At 41.6% G+C, this 18,751-nt stretch overlaps 1 protein-coding gene across 2 annotated transcripts in view; it reads right to left on the bottom strand.

The window, feature by feature from the left end:
* Positions 1 to 18,316, bottom strand: part of LOC309713521 (zinc finger MIZ domain-containing protein 1-like) — a 110,025-nt gene extending 91,709 nt beyond the window's left edge. For both annotated transcript variants that reach the window (XM_082545210.1, XM_082545209.1), the window contains exon 1: positions 18,007 to 18,316. The gene's annotated coding sequence lies outside the window, so the exon portion shown is untranslated. The remainder of the gene's footprint in view (positions 1 to 18,006) is intronic.
* Between the last annotated feature and the right edge of the window lie 435 nt (positions 18,317 to 18,751).

Here is an 18,751-nt window from a genome sequence, read left to right as displayed (position 1 = left end):
GAAGCATGTCTTCCTTTACTGTCGAGACCTGGTTTTAGGTTTGGATTGGGAGAGAGGACACACTTGTGCCTCCACTCATGGGCAATACTCAGGCTAATGCTTTTGTCGCTGCGGTGCTTTGAGCCTAAATTAAATAAGAGTCTACAATTTCTCACATTTAAGGATGCTATATAAGCTGCAGACCACAAAGAGAGGTGGCAGAAGCTGTAGAGAACGGTTACCGCGACTAAGACGAGGCAGTATATTTAACAAATATGAGGTTCAGAAATGTGGGGCAGAATAGGGTGTATAGCTCCAGATTTGAGTGTAGAACAATGGAAGTATGTGCTGATTTCTGGCCTGAACAATGGCAGGATGACATGAAGCCTGACAAAGACACACAGAGCAGCAGGATCTACAGTGCAGACAGGAGAAGCAGTTTCACAGAGTAAAAACACTGCCAAAAAACATCTCATCTTCCTTTTTCCGCTTCCAACATCTTTTATGTGTTCTGGCACCTCTGGCACTCATAAGTCAAAAGTGAGCAGTCAAACTTTAAGCAGCACTGTGAGCACAGCCTTGTCTATTGAAATGAGCCAGTCACTGCTTAAAAATTGGGCGTGAGCTAAAAAAAAACCAAAAATCTTCACGGGAAGGTGTCAACAGTTTCTATCCAAACGCAGTGCATATTTTTATCCAACTTAACAGGAAATTTTCACAAGAAAATGTGAAAAAATAGACATTTCCAACCAAGACTTTGATGCAAATATAAGTCTTTGGGTGCTTTAGAATTAAACCACCCAAAGCCTTTCCAATCGGATGCCATGAAACGTCTGCAGAAGAGAAGGGCTCAACTTTATGACAAAGGTATGAGAGCATCTGTCACACCTTGAAACCATGTGGAAACCAGTGGAAATATGTAATTTTTTTTTTTTTTTACTGTATTCATTTCAGGAACAGCACAGACTTTTTGGTGGTCCACTAACATCTGTTGCAATTTTCCATCTGTCCAGTGTGGAGAAACCTCACATCAATGTTTAAAATGTACACATCTTCCACATTTTTAAATATTTTATTAATTATCTAAGCCTGTTTCCACTGCAATCTGTTGTTGTTTTCTATATTAATAGAAAAACTTCTCCACCTCAGGGAACTATTTTGACAACTTGAAAAGATATAAAAACAGGGCACATGGAAAAGGACATAAGGTTATAGTAGATTTACATATTAATTTGGAGCCAGCATTTTTATTTAAAAAATATGTTTTAACAGGGAATAAAATGATAAATAAGTTCAATCAAACCATGGTTTGTGGGCACCAGTTAAGACAAACATGATTTTATGAGGTTGTGTCTAAATTATCAGCATTTCTAAGCATAAAGTTGATAAAATAATAACACAATTATAAAGCAAACAAAAGCTATACAAAAACAGTTGTGCTAAATGGGGAAGGTAATGAAATCTCTTGTCTCCCATATGCCACTGAAGGCACTCAAAGTGCCCTTCATTATTAATGTCCTCAGAGCAGCATTTGAAGCAGCTTTGCTTCTCTTATCAATCATTCATCTGCTTTCCATTGAACACGCTCTGATTCTCTAGTGTCAAATCAGACTTAAAGTGGCTGAAGGACCACCAATCTCAGGTTTTACTTTAATTAAACAAGGCCGTGAACCTCCAACACTTGCTTGCAGTGCCACACAAATGGGCCCTGAGTCATTTGTTATATTAAGAGCCCGTCTGCCTATCGGTTTGACTCGTATCTGCACAATCTTCTGGTTTTTGTCAACACTGAAAACTTGAGATGCAATCAAAACAAAATCATGTCGAAAAAAAATGGGTGGAAAAACAAATATGTGTATTCAGCCAAAGCTGCTTCCTTCTCCCTTTCCTACCTCGCTCTCTGTCTGAACAAGATCCCATTTCTCTGTACTGCAGCAGGCGTTTGGTTAACAGCAAACATAATCAAACTTTGTGGTCTGCCCTTCTGTGAAGTTGAATCGAAAGCATATCGTGCGGAGTTCTTCAGTGGCAATCTCCAATTACCTTCTGCGTACAAGCGTTCACTGCTCTGGAACTTTTCCATTTCATTATTGCACTCAAGCTGCCCCCATCGAAAGCCAACCGGCAGCAGCGGCAGTGGCAGCAACACAGCAGACCGTGTCATCCGTGCACAGCAGGGGGATCCTTCCAAGCTGCAGAGAATTCCTCGTTTTTGTCTGGGGGAAAAAGATTCATGTCTATACAAACCACAGGTGCAAGTGATTTAAAAAAAAAAATAGCGTAATGGGGCAGGGGTAACGTTCAGGTCCCCCTCGGCTTTGTTTGTCGCAGTTTATTCAGTAGGTCAGCTTTCCCATACTTTCATTAAGAGGTAAAACAGTGGAGGCTAAAACAACTGCCTTTTTCTGTCGCCCGCAGGAAATGTTTCAGCTCAGTGCCTCACGCTCAGAAAACCTCTGATGAAATCATTCGCCAGCCCTCACAATGGATTTGGGAAAGTCGAATGAGGGATTATTTGATGCAACTTCCACTCAAGAGGCCAATTCAGCCTCACCAATCAATACTAATCAACAGGGAGATGACAGGAGATGAAATTCCCTCTGCTGCAGCCAACGTAAAGCGCACAGGCTCTTCTCTCTCAAATAACTGAGTCTTCCTACTCAAATATAGCGTACTTATTCTTTCCTTTCCTCGAGTATTCCTGCAGGAAGTATTCTTTAAACTCAAATCATACCCACAAAATTGTTATTTTTCTTATTTTTCTATGATCACTAAACAGCTGAACACGCATGATGCAAACTAAACTTTCCCTATCAAAATCAGCTGCATCTCAAATGCTGATACTTCAGAATAAGCTCCAAACAAGACTTTTAAGTTATAAACCTCTATAACTTAGTGCAATGTAACCATTTAACTAACAAACAGACTTAGCTGCAATCCATCACTGATCAAAGCTCACTGCAACACCATGCAAATGAGTAATCTACAGCACAGAGGTGTTTACATTATCGAGCTCTGTCTGAGTACAGCCTGTAGAGGGGGGCCTTTCATCTTAAGAACCAACAAAGAGCATGAGCTTTTCATCTTACCAGGAAGCATATATTTAATGAGACAACCTCTGCAATCTCTGCTGCCATGCAAAGAGTCTGACCCTGCACCGCGGCTCGGCAGCGCTGCCGAACAACAGTCACGGCAGTCTAGACGAGGCCAAGCGTCAACTGGGGCCTCCCGAAAGCTCTTGTAATGCACAAGGAATTTGGTGCGATTTCCCCAGAGCGGAGGGGAAACGCATGAGTGAGAGTAAAGAGGGGGCGAGATCCCCGCAGAGGTCAGAGCGTGTCCCTGGAGGTGTCAGGGAGAGTAAATGGGCATGACTGCAGTACACAGGGTTATACTCGCTCTCCTCCCTCCCTCCCTCCTTCTCCCTCGTCGTCTTCGTGGGGTGCCCACTCTGACTCGTCCCCAAGCACCTCAAAGCGAAAAGCAGCACAGCTCTGCTCGCATGCCACACAAATTGGAACAGGAAATGGTTGTCAGCTCCGGGCACAATCACCACCTTATTTTCCAACGATAAAAAAAGTCCAAAAAACAAAAAAAAGATAACGTTAAAGAGGATCTCTCGGACGACACGGGGATGGTGCTTGTCTGATGACTGTAGAGACGGCTGCTGGTTGTCTGCACGGCTGGCTGAAGGCTGACACCAGTATAAAGGCACATGAATATTCAGTGACCAAGTAAATGAAGCAGATAGCACTTGACATGTTTAACATCCACCTTTGGCACCTTCTCTCTGCAAAGCCAACAAGGTGAAGCAGCAGAACAAATATGTTGGTTGTTGGTAGGCGGCAACAATCCCTGCTGATGAATTGGATGCTTTCGAACAAAGAGAATGAGCTTCAGTGGGCGAGCTACATCAAAATAAGCCGGACTTAGAAAAGCAATCTGGTTTCCTCAGTGGGATTTGAGTTGCTAAATTGCTACTTTTTGGAGACAGGCATTAAAATAAAAATTGTAGCATGATACCTTGCAATATGCTGACATTTCCATTCTTAGAAAAGCATGTTTCCCCCAACTATAATCCCTGCTGGTATCAAAATGTTTGCTCTCTAAATATTTACCAACCCAGAGTCACATCTAAAGCCGAACACAGGCACCTTGAGACTTCCTTTTTTTCCCCCCCAAGTGTTGTGTCCCAAAGGAAATGCAGTGAAAGCACTACAGACTATCTGGCAAGTGAGTAAACTAAGCACACGATGCATTCCTCCAACAACTCAAACAGCTCTGAGAAAGCAAAAGAAAAAAATCTGCCACCAACAAACTGCACTTCTTGAAATTGTACCTGTGTGAGAGAGGAGGAGAATTCATGTGGTTACATGCATGCAGTTTTGATGCCGAAAAACGGACACAGTGGTGCAAAAATATTACTGCAATTGGTAAAGTAATGTAAATATTGACACGTTGATAGTGCTCACCAGTGCTTATCCGGCTGACCTGACCGATGACAGCCATTTAACATCTGCTCAGTAATATTCCAGGGTTAAATAGGTGGTTGACTAAAATTTTCCGCATCTCTCTCTCCATGCTCGGGGACTTTAAAGCATGGAAACTGTAACTCCAGACTTTTCAGAGCTACCTTTTAAGCCTGCTATTGGACAGTAAATCAGTGCTGGGATTCCCTGATTGTCATCAGGCGCTTGATTCGTGCATCACAATCATTGGTTCATTCACACTTGTGTGACTACCAGCTGGCTAATAAGACCCAATCAATTAAGCAACACTTCTCATTACGCCTTAAGTTGAATTTTTTTAAACTATTTGTTAGGACAACAATATTTAAGACTTCAAATATCAATGATCAAAACTCTGTCTGATTAGTAAAGCATTTCATTTAACCTCAGATTCTTTCCCAATTACTCTGCTGATGCACCAGCCCAGCTTCTTGCTCGTGTGGTAAACTCTAATATTGTTGATCTAAGATTTAACATCATGTTAACATTTATGCGAGATTAGCTCTCTGCAGATTTCTTACTTGAATTCTTCGGCTTCCTCAAAGAAGATTTAAGCCTTTCCAGCCAAATCCAGTTATACAATAATTTGTAATAAATGGTAAATGGGCTGGTACTTATATACTTTTATACTCAATTTGAGCACTCAAAGAGCTTACTTACTACAAGTGCCTTTTTTAAAAATACATAAACACTCCAGTAAATTCCTTGGGGGCAACTCGGGGTTCAGTGTCTTGGCTGAAAATACTTCAACATATAGACTGAAGGAGGCACGGCTCGGAACAACAACCTGCTGATCAGCAGATACCCTGCAAATATGGCACATTTTCAGTGAAGCAGTGCTACTTGTGCTGTGGACACGGGTTCAAGGAAACAAAATTTTCACTGAATTCATCACCTTCTGGTCTAGGACATGCAAATGCCACTTGCCACACTGATTTATGATATCACATGATGGTGGCACGATTGCTAAAACCAGGTAGTTTTTTGGCACTCACTGTGTTATTCGGTACGATTTTTGGTGTAGTATTCCCTTAACGGTATTGGTTAGCCGTTAGCATGCTCCACATGATCGAATACATAAACGTGTATTCACACAAACACATGCAAGAAAAACAAGAGGAGCCATGAATTAATTAAGAGGTCAGTGCTTCTGGACAAAACAAAGTAACACGCACACACACAAAAACACATACTCTATCCCCCCCCCCACTACTCAGTGCACCCTGCCTCCTGATAAGCTGGTTTGCCAAGCTTGCCAGTGCCACTGATGGCTCCGTTTGCACAAGCGCTCCATTGTTGCTGTGCAGAGTGGACAACTGCACTTTGGACCTTTCAGAGGGGAAAGCCTTTTATTATGTTTCCCTTAAGGGCATCCACTGTGTTTTATCTGCAACCTGCCAGCCACACACACTTTAAACACAGCATTAAGGATATTCAAGGATAGAAAACATAAACAGGAGCTGCTGCGTATCCTGCGCTCCCGCTGTTAAGTAGTGTACAGTCAGTTTTTTCCTGGGTGCTGATTTTTTTTCTCCTTCCGGAGCTTTAAAAGACTCATAAAAGGCAGCTGAATTATCTGTGTTGCTGGAACCTGATCCACTGCCGGCTGACCTTTTCCCACAAAGCAATATTAAACATAATAGTTGGGCTGAGTTAAGTGATTGCAATTTATGAGTCCATTTAACTTGATTCAATATTGGATGACAAATGATTACCTCTGTGAAGTAAAGCTTACGTACACAAAAATAACCCCAGCTACACACAAACGCAGAGCTTTATCAAACTTAACAATCAGCTCAGTGTCTGTCGGCTGCAAGTCTGGCTCAGCGGAGGGCTGAACAGAATTTTAAAAATGCATGACAAGACTAGAAGTAGAGGAAGAAGGAGAGGTTGCATATTAAATACACACAGATACCTTCATCTCCTCTTCTTCTTTTTTTTGGCTCCAGCTCCATTAAGCTAAAACTGATGCGTATTGAATAGATGTTTCCTCACAATTTGGTCAACTGGCCAAATGGATTAAGTATATGAAATTCATTTTCCTGAGTGCATTGAGGAAGTGTCAAAATGAAACATTTTCAATTTAGCCCCTTAAGGTCCAAGATTTCTTCATCCTCCTGTACAACAAGCTGCTTACGCTGCAAAAACAGGCCGCAACACGTTGCTAAACGTGGCCCAGGCCTTAAATTAGCCCGACACAATCCACATATTTGATTCACTATTGCAGCCTGAGAAGAGTTACATGACTTTCAGGCATCCAGCTCAGACTATAAAGAAACAATGTAGCCTACTTTGCACACTCCTCACTGCTCTCTTTTCAGCCACATCCTCTTGGATTTTATGACTCTGGTTAAAATGCAACCATTAAATATTCATGTGTGAGGGCTTTCACCCGTGAAGCAGCTTCCCCCTCTCGCGCTCTCTCTTTCTGTGCGAGCTTTAGAGAAAGTGAGAAACTTTTTGATTTTAACTGACAGGAGCTAAATATTAAAAAAGAAGCTTTGGGAGTTCGGCAAAGTGTAGACTACTCCTTTCCAATATCCTCCTCGGCTGATATGAGCCTTGCCTTCTTGGCTTTCATCCTCATTGTTCTTAAAATCTCACACTGTAGTGAGACTTGTCGAGTAAATTAACATGACAATACAAACTGTGGAGATTAATGAAAATAAATACTCCGTAGCCGAACAATGACGTTATGAAAATTGATGGTTGACAGTCATTCCAAAAACAATAGAGTTTCTTTTCTTTCTTTTCTTTTTTGGTCATCAGCAAGCATCACATCACACGCATCATAAACTGTATCTTTGAACAATATTGCTCATTAATTTTTCACTTGTTGTCTCGGCTGTTTATTATGCAAAACATTTCAAACTATCAGCAGCAAAAGTAATGACACAAATAATTCATAGTTTCCTTCTTAGAAGTACTGGCAAGCTCAAATCCATAATATATAGCAGGTTAAGAGAGTGTATAAAAATTAGGTATGAAATTATGTCTTCAGGTATAGACAGCAGCATAAATAAGGCTGAAATGTGATTTTGCTGCAGTGAACATTAGGGAAATTTCCAAAGCTTTATTTGGGTAGATGTTATTCGCATACAAATCAAGGGATGCAACATTCAGGGCTTCTCCAAACAAGTGATTTTCTAGACAAATGAAGCAACTGCTCCGACATGTGAGGCTTGCATCCAGTCTTTGTGCTCAAGAGTGGCAGAACGCATGTATGACAACTCGCTGCTGTAAGTTGATTTAACTGCTGAAAATTCATGAGGGACGAGTAAAATGAAACCTAACAATACTATTGTTGTCTGAGAGCAGCCGAAGTGCAAGCAGCATGAAAAGTTTATTCATTCTGAACTAATCTTTTTAGTGACTTGGGAGTAACGATTCGTACCACTTACTAATGAGTGAGGAGCCCAGCTAATCATGAGGATATTTATGAATCTCACTGTGGCAGCTAAGTCCTGCCATAGGCAAGAGTACAGTCCATCACTATCGTAGTTTGGACGCCGAGTGTATGTGAAACATGCAAAACCAATTACTCTTTCATCAGTCTCTCCTGCTTTGGCACTCAGCAGCTGATTGACACACACACACTTTTCTCTCGCACTTTCCTGAAAGAAGCCCCTTCCCAGAAAAAGAGTCAAACTTTCCATCGGTGCTCATCGCCGTCTTTGATTCCAGACAAATGAGAAAACAAAATGCGCAGGACGGCTTGTGAAACACGAAGCCTTTCAGAGGTATTCTTTCACTTTTGGAAGGCTGCCTGCCCTTTTGAAAGGGATTTTCTTCAAAGCAAACATCGCTGACATTACCCATTCTGCACCCAATTAAAATTTATTGAACACATGTAGAAAACACTGTACCGCCAATATCAGGCACAACTAGCTTGTCACAAACAAACAAATACAGCGATCACAAGGACAAAAAAATAAATAAAAAGAATCCTTTCCCGGCCTTTTGAGTTCATAACCAGCATTTAATCCGCTGTAATGATTTACAATATGACAAGTCGGGCAAAATTTACTGTGACAGATTGAATGGGGCCCAACATAAATATAATTACAGCTCACATGATCTTCTCCACCTCCCTCCTCCGAAGGAAGTGCACACAAAGACGACGAAGGATACGCAGCCCGCAGTAATTTGCTTTTTCAATTTGCTCCTTGACATCAGCTGGTGCCAGAAAAATAAAATCAAGAGCAGCAAAGCCACAAAGTGCTGAGGATTTAACAGTGAACTCAGGTGGTCCTTGTTACAGCAAAGCCACGTTGTGGTGTTTGACCTCAAGCAAAACCTCAGAGTTAACGTAAAAGCGGTAACTCTTAACTTCCTGTTTAGGGATCAGTGCGTTTAAACAGAGTTCAGGAGGCGTGGTGTTACACTCATGCTGATGGTTAAAATAATACTCTGGCTCACTTCTTTAGCTCTCGCTGAACTGCTTAAAAGTCTTTGAACATTTAGCCAGCACAAATCTAATGTGACACCTCAGAAAAACACTGATACTGGCCAATATATCTGTGCATCCCAAATTAATAAAATTATTGTCATTAAGCCATTTCTTGGATAATTGCTTAACTGTTAAAAGCCAGCTTGAAATACTTCCCCTCTAAGCAGGTTAAACTTTATTTCTGAGTTAAAACATCATTCAGTTTAGAACTTACAGATGCCATCAGAAGCTCTCTGACAACTGGGATAGATACTTCTCTGGCATTTTATGGACTAAATAATTAAATCACTTAATCAAGAGAATGGCTGATGCTGAGAGACAGCAAGACAGCGCGTGATTACTTAGTCTTAAAGACGTCTAGAAAGGTAGAAATCTCCACATCAGAGAGGATAAACATTTGTCGATATGCACAAATGCTGTCGAAGAGCTAAAGAAATATAGGCAGCTTTAAAGGGATGCAAAAACAAATAGCACTTTACAAAGTAGTTTAACGGCCCGACTACTCTCCAAAGAAAGAAGTCGTAAACTTTGTGAGAGGTGGCGACACACAGGGGTAATTCTCTGAAAGAATCCCGCTGTGACTCCCACCCACCCATCCCGAGAACACCCCAGATTTGGTTTCGCATTCCTGCCTCACAGATAACGCAGACGCACACAAGAAAAAGAGATGAGACGCAGACACTTTTTCTGACCTCGCACTATTTCATCTCACTGACGATGTTTACGCCATGAGTCAAGCGCAAGGATATCTCCTCTCTTGTTCTTCCTCCAAGATGTGAAGGATCAACCACTCCCTGGCACCCCTCGACAGCCTCCCCCCTTCCATCACCCTCCATGCTAATGTAATACACATTAGTGAAACCAGCCGCACACTGTGCACTTCCACACTGACACGGAGGATGCTGGGCCCTCGGGTGAGCCATCTCTCTCTATCCCTCCCTCCCTCCCTCCCTGACTCTCTCCACATGCCAGGCACATCACGGGCACAGCCTCGCACCACAGCGTCTGTGACTCAAACATGCCCTCGTTTCGGAGCAGATGGTCAAAAATAGCGTCCACTGTCAACATTTTTGTAAGCCGTGGGACCCATTGGGCCACACACGGTATGCCAGGAAGAAGTGCAATATACGTGTGCGCGCGTGTAAAAATAATCTGGTCAGTTACAGTTTTTCTCGGTTTGATACTGACAAAGTGAGAACACCCTGTTGTTGCAAAAGAGCTTATGCAATCGGCACCTATAAATAGGAGTGTGAAGTGTTTCTGCATATGTGTCGCACTGCATGTTTACATTCAGGAACACTGCCCAATTAATTAGCATTCATCATCAGCAGTGGTGGCTGTTAGGATATCACTGATTACTATTAGTGTGAAAGAAATCTATTGTCTGCGGTCGCGGTTCATTTGCAGAAGCCAAAGGATGAAGGAACGTAAAGAAACATGGAGGACATGTTTACACTAGAGTTATTTAAAGCTCTCTAGGATCTTTGCCTGTAATTTACATAAAATGCTAGATGGTCAGATATGATGAAATGTCTGTGTGCTGCAGATAAAAGTAATAGTAATGTAAATGTATAGAAATTTTGGATTTGTGCTACATCATGCTTTGAGTGATGCAAACCAGGTGTACTCTCACAGCTATGCCAAATTAGCTGAGGGCTACACCTGACCCTGGTGTTTTGGTAAATATTTGCTTACTTTGGAGCAAATCTGCACCACGGAAATGTCAGACTTTAGCTTTCTGCAGTGCCTGTTTACACTACTGACAACATTTGTCTGCCTCATATAAACACTGAAGAGAGGTCTGAGATTTGAGGATTATGAGATGGGAAGTTACAGAGCTTAAATCCCAATCAACTGAAAATTGTGTACAAATAAGGCAAACTCAGAACAGAAGGCGTGCTTTTTGCGACCTATAATGCATCAGTCGCATGTTAAGGGTTAACATATTCCACCCTATCCAGCACCGAGACCTCTCTCGTGATCTTCTTTCTCTGCCGACAGCTGTCACGTCAGTGTATCAGCTCCGGTCTGTGATGCATGCCTTGCACCTGGGTAACCGACCGCACACAGACACGGCGTTAGCATGAGGGTACAGTGTAAGCTGACACACAGGCTGTGGGTGTGGTGTCACGGCTGTCCACACTTCATCATCAGTAAAGACTTTGTTTGAGCAGGGAGGAGAAAATAAAGTATGATTGGGTCACAAAAGAAACAAAAATCATTATGGATTAAAAACGCAGCAAGAGAATTGTAGCTCCGGTAAACAGATGCTTAAAGGATTATTCAATTAAACAGTTGATCAGCAGCTGTAAAGAGCTTCTGTAGTGTGATGACTTTTTCTGTTTTCTATAATTGAAAACTGAATGTGTTTTGGTTTTGGACTGTTGGTTGCACAAAGCAAGCAATCTGAAGATGTCACCTTGGACCTCGGCAGTTTGTGCAAGCTGTTTTTTTCTATTTGTGCCAATTTTAAAGATTCAAACGTTAAATTATCAAGAAGAAAAAAATGATAAATGAATAAATAAATCAGCTTTTGAGTCTTTGGTGAGATGGATTTGCAAACAGGGCAAAAAAAGGACTTAAATAGGAGCAAAGAGAAGATCAACATTTTTTTTTATTAATTTATTTTCTTGCCAAAAACTGCACAAATATGAAAAATCCCTAAAAAGCAAGCCTGGTTGCTTACTCAGAGTACACATCTGGCTATAACTGCTGTAATCTGCCATGTTCAGATTTTATGAAGGCTGCTGATGGTTTTGCACTGCTTCTCTGTGTGTGTACATGTATTTTTGTTACCTTGTCATGCTTATAAATTTAGGGTCTTGTCTGGCTGATTTGTGATAATACTATGGAAGTCAAGTTCTACCTGTTCATCTGTAATAATATATCCAGTATCTTGTATATTTTGAAGCAAGGGCAGGATTTTCATACATGCTAATTTTACAAAGGTAACCTCACAGTGAGTACACAAGTGCTCTTAACATGCACAGCAGGCAAAAGGCTTGCAAAGATTTATGTGTCTATTCTTGTCTGGGTGCTTTAAATGAAGTGGAAAAGCATGCATTATAACCCACCAATCAAAATATATTAATGCAAATTTTATATTTAGTCTGTTGTTGGGTTGTTGTCTTATGCCAGCATCAATCAGATTTAATCAAACTGCACACAAGCAGTACCGACGATGACAATTTATAAGCGTGAAACTCACAAATACTCAAAGATCCCATGAGAATAAAAGCCATGGAGCCCTATCTACTTTGGGTCACCTGCACGCTTTGCCGCAGTGACTATGCAAAGGAGAACAGGTGAAATGCAAAACAACACTTAAGCAGAACGCGTCTTTTGTGTCAACATACGGCAACAGATGAATGAGAGATGGGGCAACATGTCAGGGATTTTATCTACTTATGTTTTACATCTCGATAGCAAACTTGAAAAGATCTGACATTTGTGTTTGGGAAGGGAGGGGGCGTGGTGGTGCTTGGGAAAGAGATTACCCTCAGACCTTTTCTTTGAGCGCAGGAGAGAATGGGGGAAGGACATTCCCTGTGTATTAGTAAATCCCAGTTAATTTTCCCTGTCACAGAACAATAAGATATGGACCCCCGTGGGCTCTGTTGAATGTAATTCCACCACTTGCTCAGAATCACCTTCATTACTCATCAGAGATGTAGATCTCTCTGTCTCCCCGAAAAAAGAAAAAAAAATCCTCTGGAGCGCACACTAGACACTGATGCTTCAGCAGAGCCCTCTCGGGAGCCTTCCCGGTGCCCATTTCTTGATAGTGAGATTACACCTCTTGAGACATTTTCAAATTTTGAGAGCTAGTTTCTCGGTCTTTGCTCACATTTAAGAGGGGAATATGCCTGCTATGCAACACTTGGAAGATTTGACGGGATCCTCGGTTGGACCTTGTTTAAATTTATAAAGGCTGAGACTTTATAGAACCGGATGTTTTCCAAGATCCAGAGCCTTTCATTTACACTTAACACTGCGACAATGCACTGTCATCATCCGCGTCTGTTTTTCACAGCATGTCACATTTAACATGCATGAGCCTGCGACTGGTGGGGACCCCACAAAGCTCCAATTACATCCAGTGTGGGTTAAGACTCACAGATTGTATTCTTTTTTTTTCTTTTGCTTTTTGCACAGCTATTTTTCAGTTTGCGCTCTAATTTGTCCACTGAAATTCTAAAACCCTGCTGACAACAACAAACATGCAAACAAAGAATTAGTAGATTTTAATTGCACTTTAATTATGAGCAATAAAGGAAGGAATTGTTTTCATAATCAATTAACAGTTATAATGCTGGGAATTCTTAGAAAAAGATTTGACTGACATCTTTAAGGAGATTGTTTTGTCCATTTGGTTGTCTGAATATTTAACTTACTCTGCAGAAAGTATTTGTATAACTTTTAACAAAAATAAATAAGTAGAAAATCAGTTAATCGATTAACCCTTTCATCTGTTTTAGATTTAAAAAATGTATTTTAATTTCACATTTGCTTCCCATGCCTACCAACGAGCACAAACAACTAAACAAAACTTGAATGTAATCTATATTTTTAATGATGTTGTGCCTTCTATGAAGCTAACCCTGCTGTCTTTAAACCTATTAATCAGACGGTGTGTGTCTTCTGTTCTGGCAAACTTCCCCTCCAGCATGGCTGCAGCTGTAAGAGGAGGCAAGCCTATTGTTCAGACTAACAAGGGGCACAGAGGTCACATGCATTTTCACAAGAGCTTTGCCAGAGGGGTTGGGGAAGCAAGCAGCACACTGGTCTGTTTGGTATGGATCTACACTAAAGCTTTTTCTATAAAGTCACATCGTTCCGAGTCTATTATAAAAGGGGATAGATTAGATTAGGTGAGATTATGTAGAGGGGCTCTTTAAAAAGAGCAAAAATAACACACTCAGTACTTAGCAGGCAAGTCAACAGTGGGATTAAGCCCAAAGAGCATGCTGAAATCCAATGCTAATATGCACAATGGTCATCCTTTCACCGGCTCACATTTAAATGCTCTCAAACGTGGTGACTTTGGATTTCTCAAGCGATGTTAATAGTTACAGCAGCAACTGAAAATCAGACTCGGGCTGTGTTATCGCTTTCTGCCATAAAACTGAAATTTCACAAATCTAAAAAATCCAAAGAGCTATTTATTTTGCCTCTCCTGCATCAAACTGTCATCTCTGTCTTCCCTCCTGTCAAGCCATCTCTCGCTCTCTCTCGGTGTGAGTACAGTTTGTACAATAACAACTCCTATCACCAATGCAACCGAAAATATGCACAAAGTGGTTGCACACGCTAACATGATTAAATGATGTGCGGTCTGGCGTCACTCCCAGCACCTCTCCCATCCCTCGCTATGCTCTGTATCTCCCTCCTGCACAAAGCAAGTACGCACACACACACACACACACACACACACATACAGATTCCCTTTCCCTGAGCTGTGTTTTGAAAATAGAAGCTTCATATTAACAGTCAACAGTCAAGCTGACAGGTACAGTCAGAGCATTCTATCCACCATAAAACCCCTCAGTGAATATCTGCGCGGTACACATGTTACTGCAGCTCCGTGTCACAGAGGTGGAGCGTCGCGAATCATCACACACACACGAGGAATGCAGAATAACATATGGAAGAAGAATACGCTGGTATGATGTAGCGCAAATGGTTATTTTGTTATTCAGATCAGCTGCATTCAGTTCCCTTTACCGAAACAGTACAAGATGTGTAAAAAAGATACTATAGGTAAAATATGTTTTCTGTGTTGTAGCTGGCTACGGTGGAAGTCAGTTTCAAGCCTTTATGCTGCCCTGTGATTAACGTGTCTCAACCTGAGGGTCAAGATCCTTTAATGTGACTCCAATCTGAAGCAACATGTCTTACATAGACTATTTTGTTTATTTTGATTGATTATTTATCAACAACCAACCTGTTGCTCCCTCCCCCAAGTCTGTTTTTGCTGTGTGTATAGTCTTGTTGAAAAGGACATTCTTTTTCCCCACTCTCACCATGTGATTGCTACAGCAGATCCCTGAAGTTCTTAACAACTTCCCATACAGTTAATTCTGTTTATTTTAAGTGAGAAAATGGATTTCTTCCTCACCACATTCGCTGATCATACTAAGTAATCGTAAAATGAATTTAAATGTTAGAGGTCACCATGTGTGAAATGTTACCTGTTGCATTTTTGGCGCTTCCACTTAGTCACAATAAGCCACGAGGACCAATAAGGGCTTCATTTGTAACAATGTGTTGCTTTTCATCAGTTTTGTATGTAAAATTTATATCTGCAGAGGATTCGAAGTAGCTTGAGTAATGCATTTAGTTACTTTCCAGCACAAGTTACAATCTCAAAGTCACAGCAACACTGCACAAAGTTGTAATTACTCACAACTAACATAACAGGACTATTAAGTGCTGTTTGACACAAAGGTAAACCTCATGATTAAACTGCTATATCTACCAAGTGACATACTTTCTACCCCTCGACTCTCCTTACCATTTGAAAATAGCCATACCAGCAGGGTGATTCATCCCAAGAGTTTATTCTCTTGAGTAAAGACAACACAAAAAGGACCTTGAGCGAAACCTACACAAACCTCCCACAGGCTCTGACCGCGGAGGAAGAGCTTTCGGTTGCTTACTCGTTCACCTTTTTTCTGTTAGACTGCTTCAGAGAGCTCGCCATACACAGGAGCCGCTCACTGCAAGTGGAATTCCCAAGCTGAATCAATAACATTATGATATTATACACAAGCTAACAGGCCTATTTACCAGCTATTTAAGTACATACTGTTGGTAAAAAGAGGCTTAGACTGCAAACCTTTGGGACTGGTTTTCTTTTACTGTTGTATTACAGATCAAAGTGGTCATATTTCCTTTCTGAAAACAGCATTTATTCCTAAAGTTTTTGGGTGTATTTCTGTGTCACGCGTCATGTGTCATGCATTGGATTTCTTTCAGATGAAAGAAGCATATGATACACAGGATTGTAGTAAGTGAGATCAGCTAGTTAAGACACACCAGCTCTCGGTCTTCTCACAGGCTGACCAGCAGTGCTGCTGGAGGTAATGAGGCCTCTTGTGTGTCCTCTCTGATCTGAGAGTTGAATAATTTCCCATGTGGCACAGTCATTTCCAGCTTCCGCCTTTACTCTCAGCCCGTCGGGCGGGTGGGACAGCAAGAGCAGAACCCTCCACCCTGCGCTGACAACGTGTTGCCATTGTCAGCCTTACGGTGCCACATGCAAACCTAAGCCAGCCTGGAGTCTGGACAAAAAGAAAAGATTTGCTCAAGTGTGTAGAAGATGCTTTATGTATGATTTAATTTAAAAATATATATATTTAGCTTCTCTTTATTTTTAGATTTTGTTCACTAATACGTGTATCTGCAGAAACTTGTCCTTTTCACGACTTTAGTTTGTTGTGTCGACAGTTTCCATTGGTCAGCAAGAAACTGAGAGTTAATAAATGGTCTACTTCAGCACTCAGACACACGTGCTGGGTTGCAGATCTCTGTTTCAATGTGTCTTTTGTTTGACGGCTGGTGTTTCAACATCCTCAACTTGAATAGAAGAAGGTCAGCCTGGTGGGGTCTGTGGTTATTCAGGAGCCCAACCTGGGGCCCCACAGAGGTGGGGTGATGGGGAAGGAGGGGACAGGACCTCCTCTGTCTGACCAAAATTGTTCCAATAATTGAAAGTTTTAATTTTCCCAAATACAGGCACTCATTCAGCGTTTATGTGCCATCAAGTGCTTGTGAATCAGCCAATGATAGCCTCCTTCTTTGACATCAACTCAAATCTTTCATTCAGCTGTTATCTCAAATTCCGAAAACAGCAAAGTGAAGAAACTCAACAAGACCCTTGAAATTACATGGCAAACATGTAAATAAGCAAGCGAGGGTGCTTAATAACTGCAGTCCCCACGGAGGTTTTTTATGACCCCCATATGTGGCTCGGTGCAAAACACTCTGCTCGCAGGACAAACTTGGATGCTGCAGCAGCTAAAAGTAGATATGAGCCGAATGAACTTTTCAACAGCATAACACAAAAGCAGGAAGAGCTCTCCTGTGCATCTTAATAGGGGGACGAGAAACATCTGCACAGATATGTTTGCTTGCTTGATGCTCCAAAACTTGCATTTTGTAACAGAAAAGAAAATTACAGATGACAGAAACTCTCACTCGCTCTCCTCTCTCTCTCTCAGTCACAATGGTTAGGAAGTAGAACAGGAGCAGAGTCAAGCTTACTTTTTTTCCACTTGGCCATGCTTTTTTGCTTCCTGGACAGATGTACTGCAAGTGAAAGGCAACCTAGTTCTAAATGAGAGAGCCCCCCCCCAAACCCCAACCGGTTCCATATATTCAGACAGCTGGAATTTTGGGAGTCAACTTGTTAAACCTCTATGAAGCGCTAATGACCTACAGCAACAAGATAACTGCAGGCTGTCACAGACATGCTTGCTTTTTTCCCATTATCATTTAATAGTATACATGTGCTGTTGATATCAAAGTTCGGAAATTATGATTTTATGTGACATTCATTGAAAAATCCCGAACAGTGCTGTGACCGTTATTACCACGTCCAGTTATTCTACAGCTTGCACGTATCACCCAAAAACCCATTTTAGACAGACCATGTGCTTTGTGCGCATCAAGAAGCTGAAGGTAAAGCAAACCCCACATCATGAAATGACGCACACACGCGCACCCAGACACGGTTCATTCTGCGAGCGAGAGCCATACAGCCTGCTACAGTGTAGCCTCCAAGCCCCAGCGCGTTGGAGATCAACGCGGCATCTGTTACTAACGAAATGCACAACCTGCTTATTAACAGCCCGCCGGTTCAGTCCCGACGCCACGAAGCGGCGTGATAGTAAATAAAAAGCTGCGGTTTATTATTACAGGCTCCGACGTGCCGCTCGGTGCCAGTTCAAGTGGTCACTCTATTGTTGAGAAACAATCTGAGCTAAAGTGGAAACAAAACCTTTTCCGAGACAAGAGCCTCGCAGCGCGACACCGGGAACAAGCAACGTTAAGTTTGCAGCTACTCACCGGGTTATTAAGCGCAGAAAGTCCTCGGTAATTTTCGACTCTTGCTTTTTTTAAATATCTTCCCCCCTCGCGGCCACTGAGAATGGGCTCGGCGTCAGTGGGTGAGTAACTGAATAGACTCGGAGAGAGCACAGTAAGTTGAAGTGTCAAATTACATTGGCTATTCTATTACCAAAGGGACCCATGCTCGGTGGCTGCTGACAAAATGTGTCGCGGAGTATACACGCGGAGAAGCCATCAGGAGAGAGCCGGGAGCGGAGTCGGACTGTCGCTCAGCACAGCGGCCATATGGTATCTGGATGTGCTGGAGCGACCCGCTCTGATTGTGGCTCTGACCGGGTCTACCGCATTGTGTAGTTATGATTTGGGGATGTTTAAACAGGAAGGTACATTTAGATTCACTAATGAGGCTGTTAAAGCGTCATTGCTGGGTATTTTAGTTTGCATTTCGATACTGATTTAATAAATGCTATTTATGACAGTTTCTAAGGAAGTATTAACTCTAATGGCCTCTAATAAATTAGGTTTAGACTGATCAGAATAGACGAAAATATATGTTTTTAAACATGACAGCAACTACTTCCGCAAGTACTTGGCCACTGATGCTAATAATAATAATAATAATAATAATAATAATAATAATAATAATAATAATAACAGTGGCAGTGAAATAAATAAAATAACCATGCAAGGACAATAATATTTCCCTCTGTAGCATAATCTGTCAGTTTATCAGCTGCATTAT

This window comes from Aulonocara stuartgranti (genome assembly GCF_965226115.1).
Source record: "Aulonocara stuartgranti genome assembly, chromosome: 8".
Lineage (NCBI taxonomy): Eukaryota > Metazoa > Chordata > Actinopteri > Cichliformes > Cichlidae > Aulonocara > Aulonocara stuartgranti.
The sequence above is the reverse complement of the archived record's forward strand: the minus strand, read 5'-3'. Positions and strand labels throughout refer to the sequence as shown.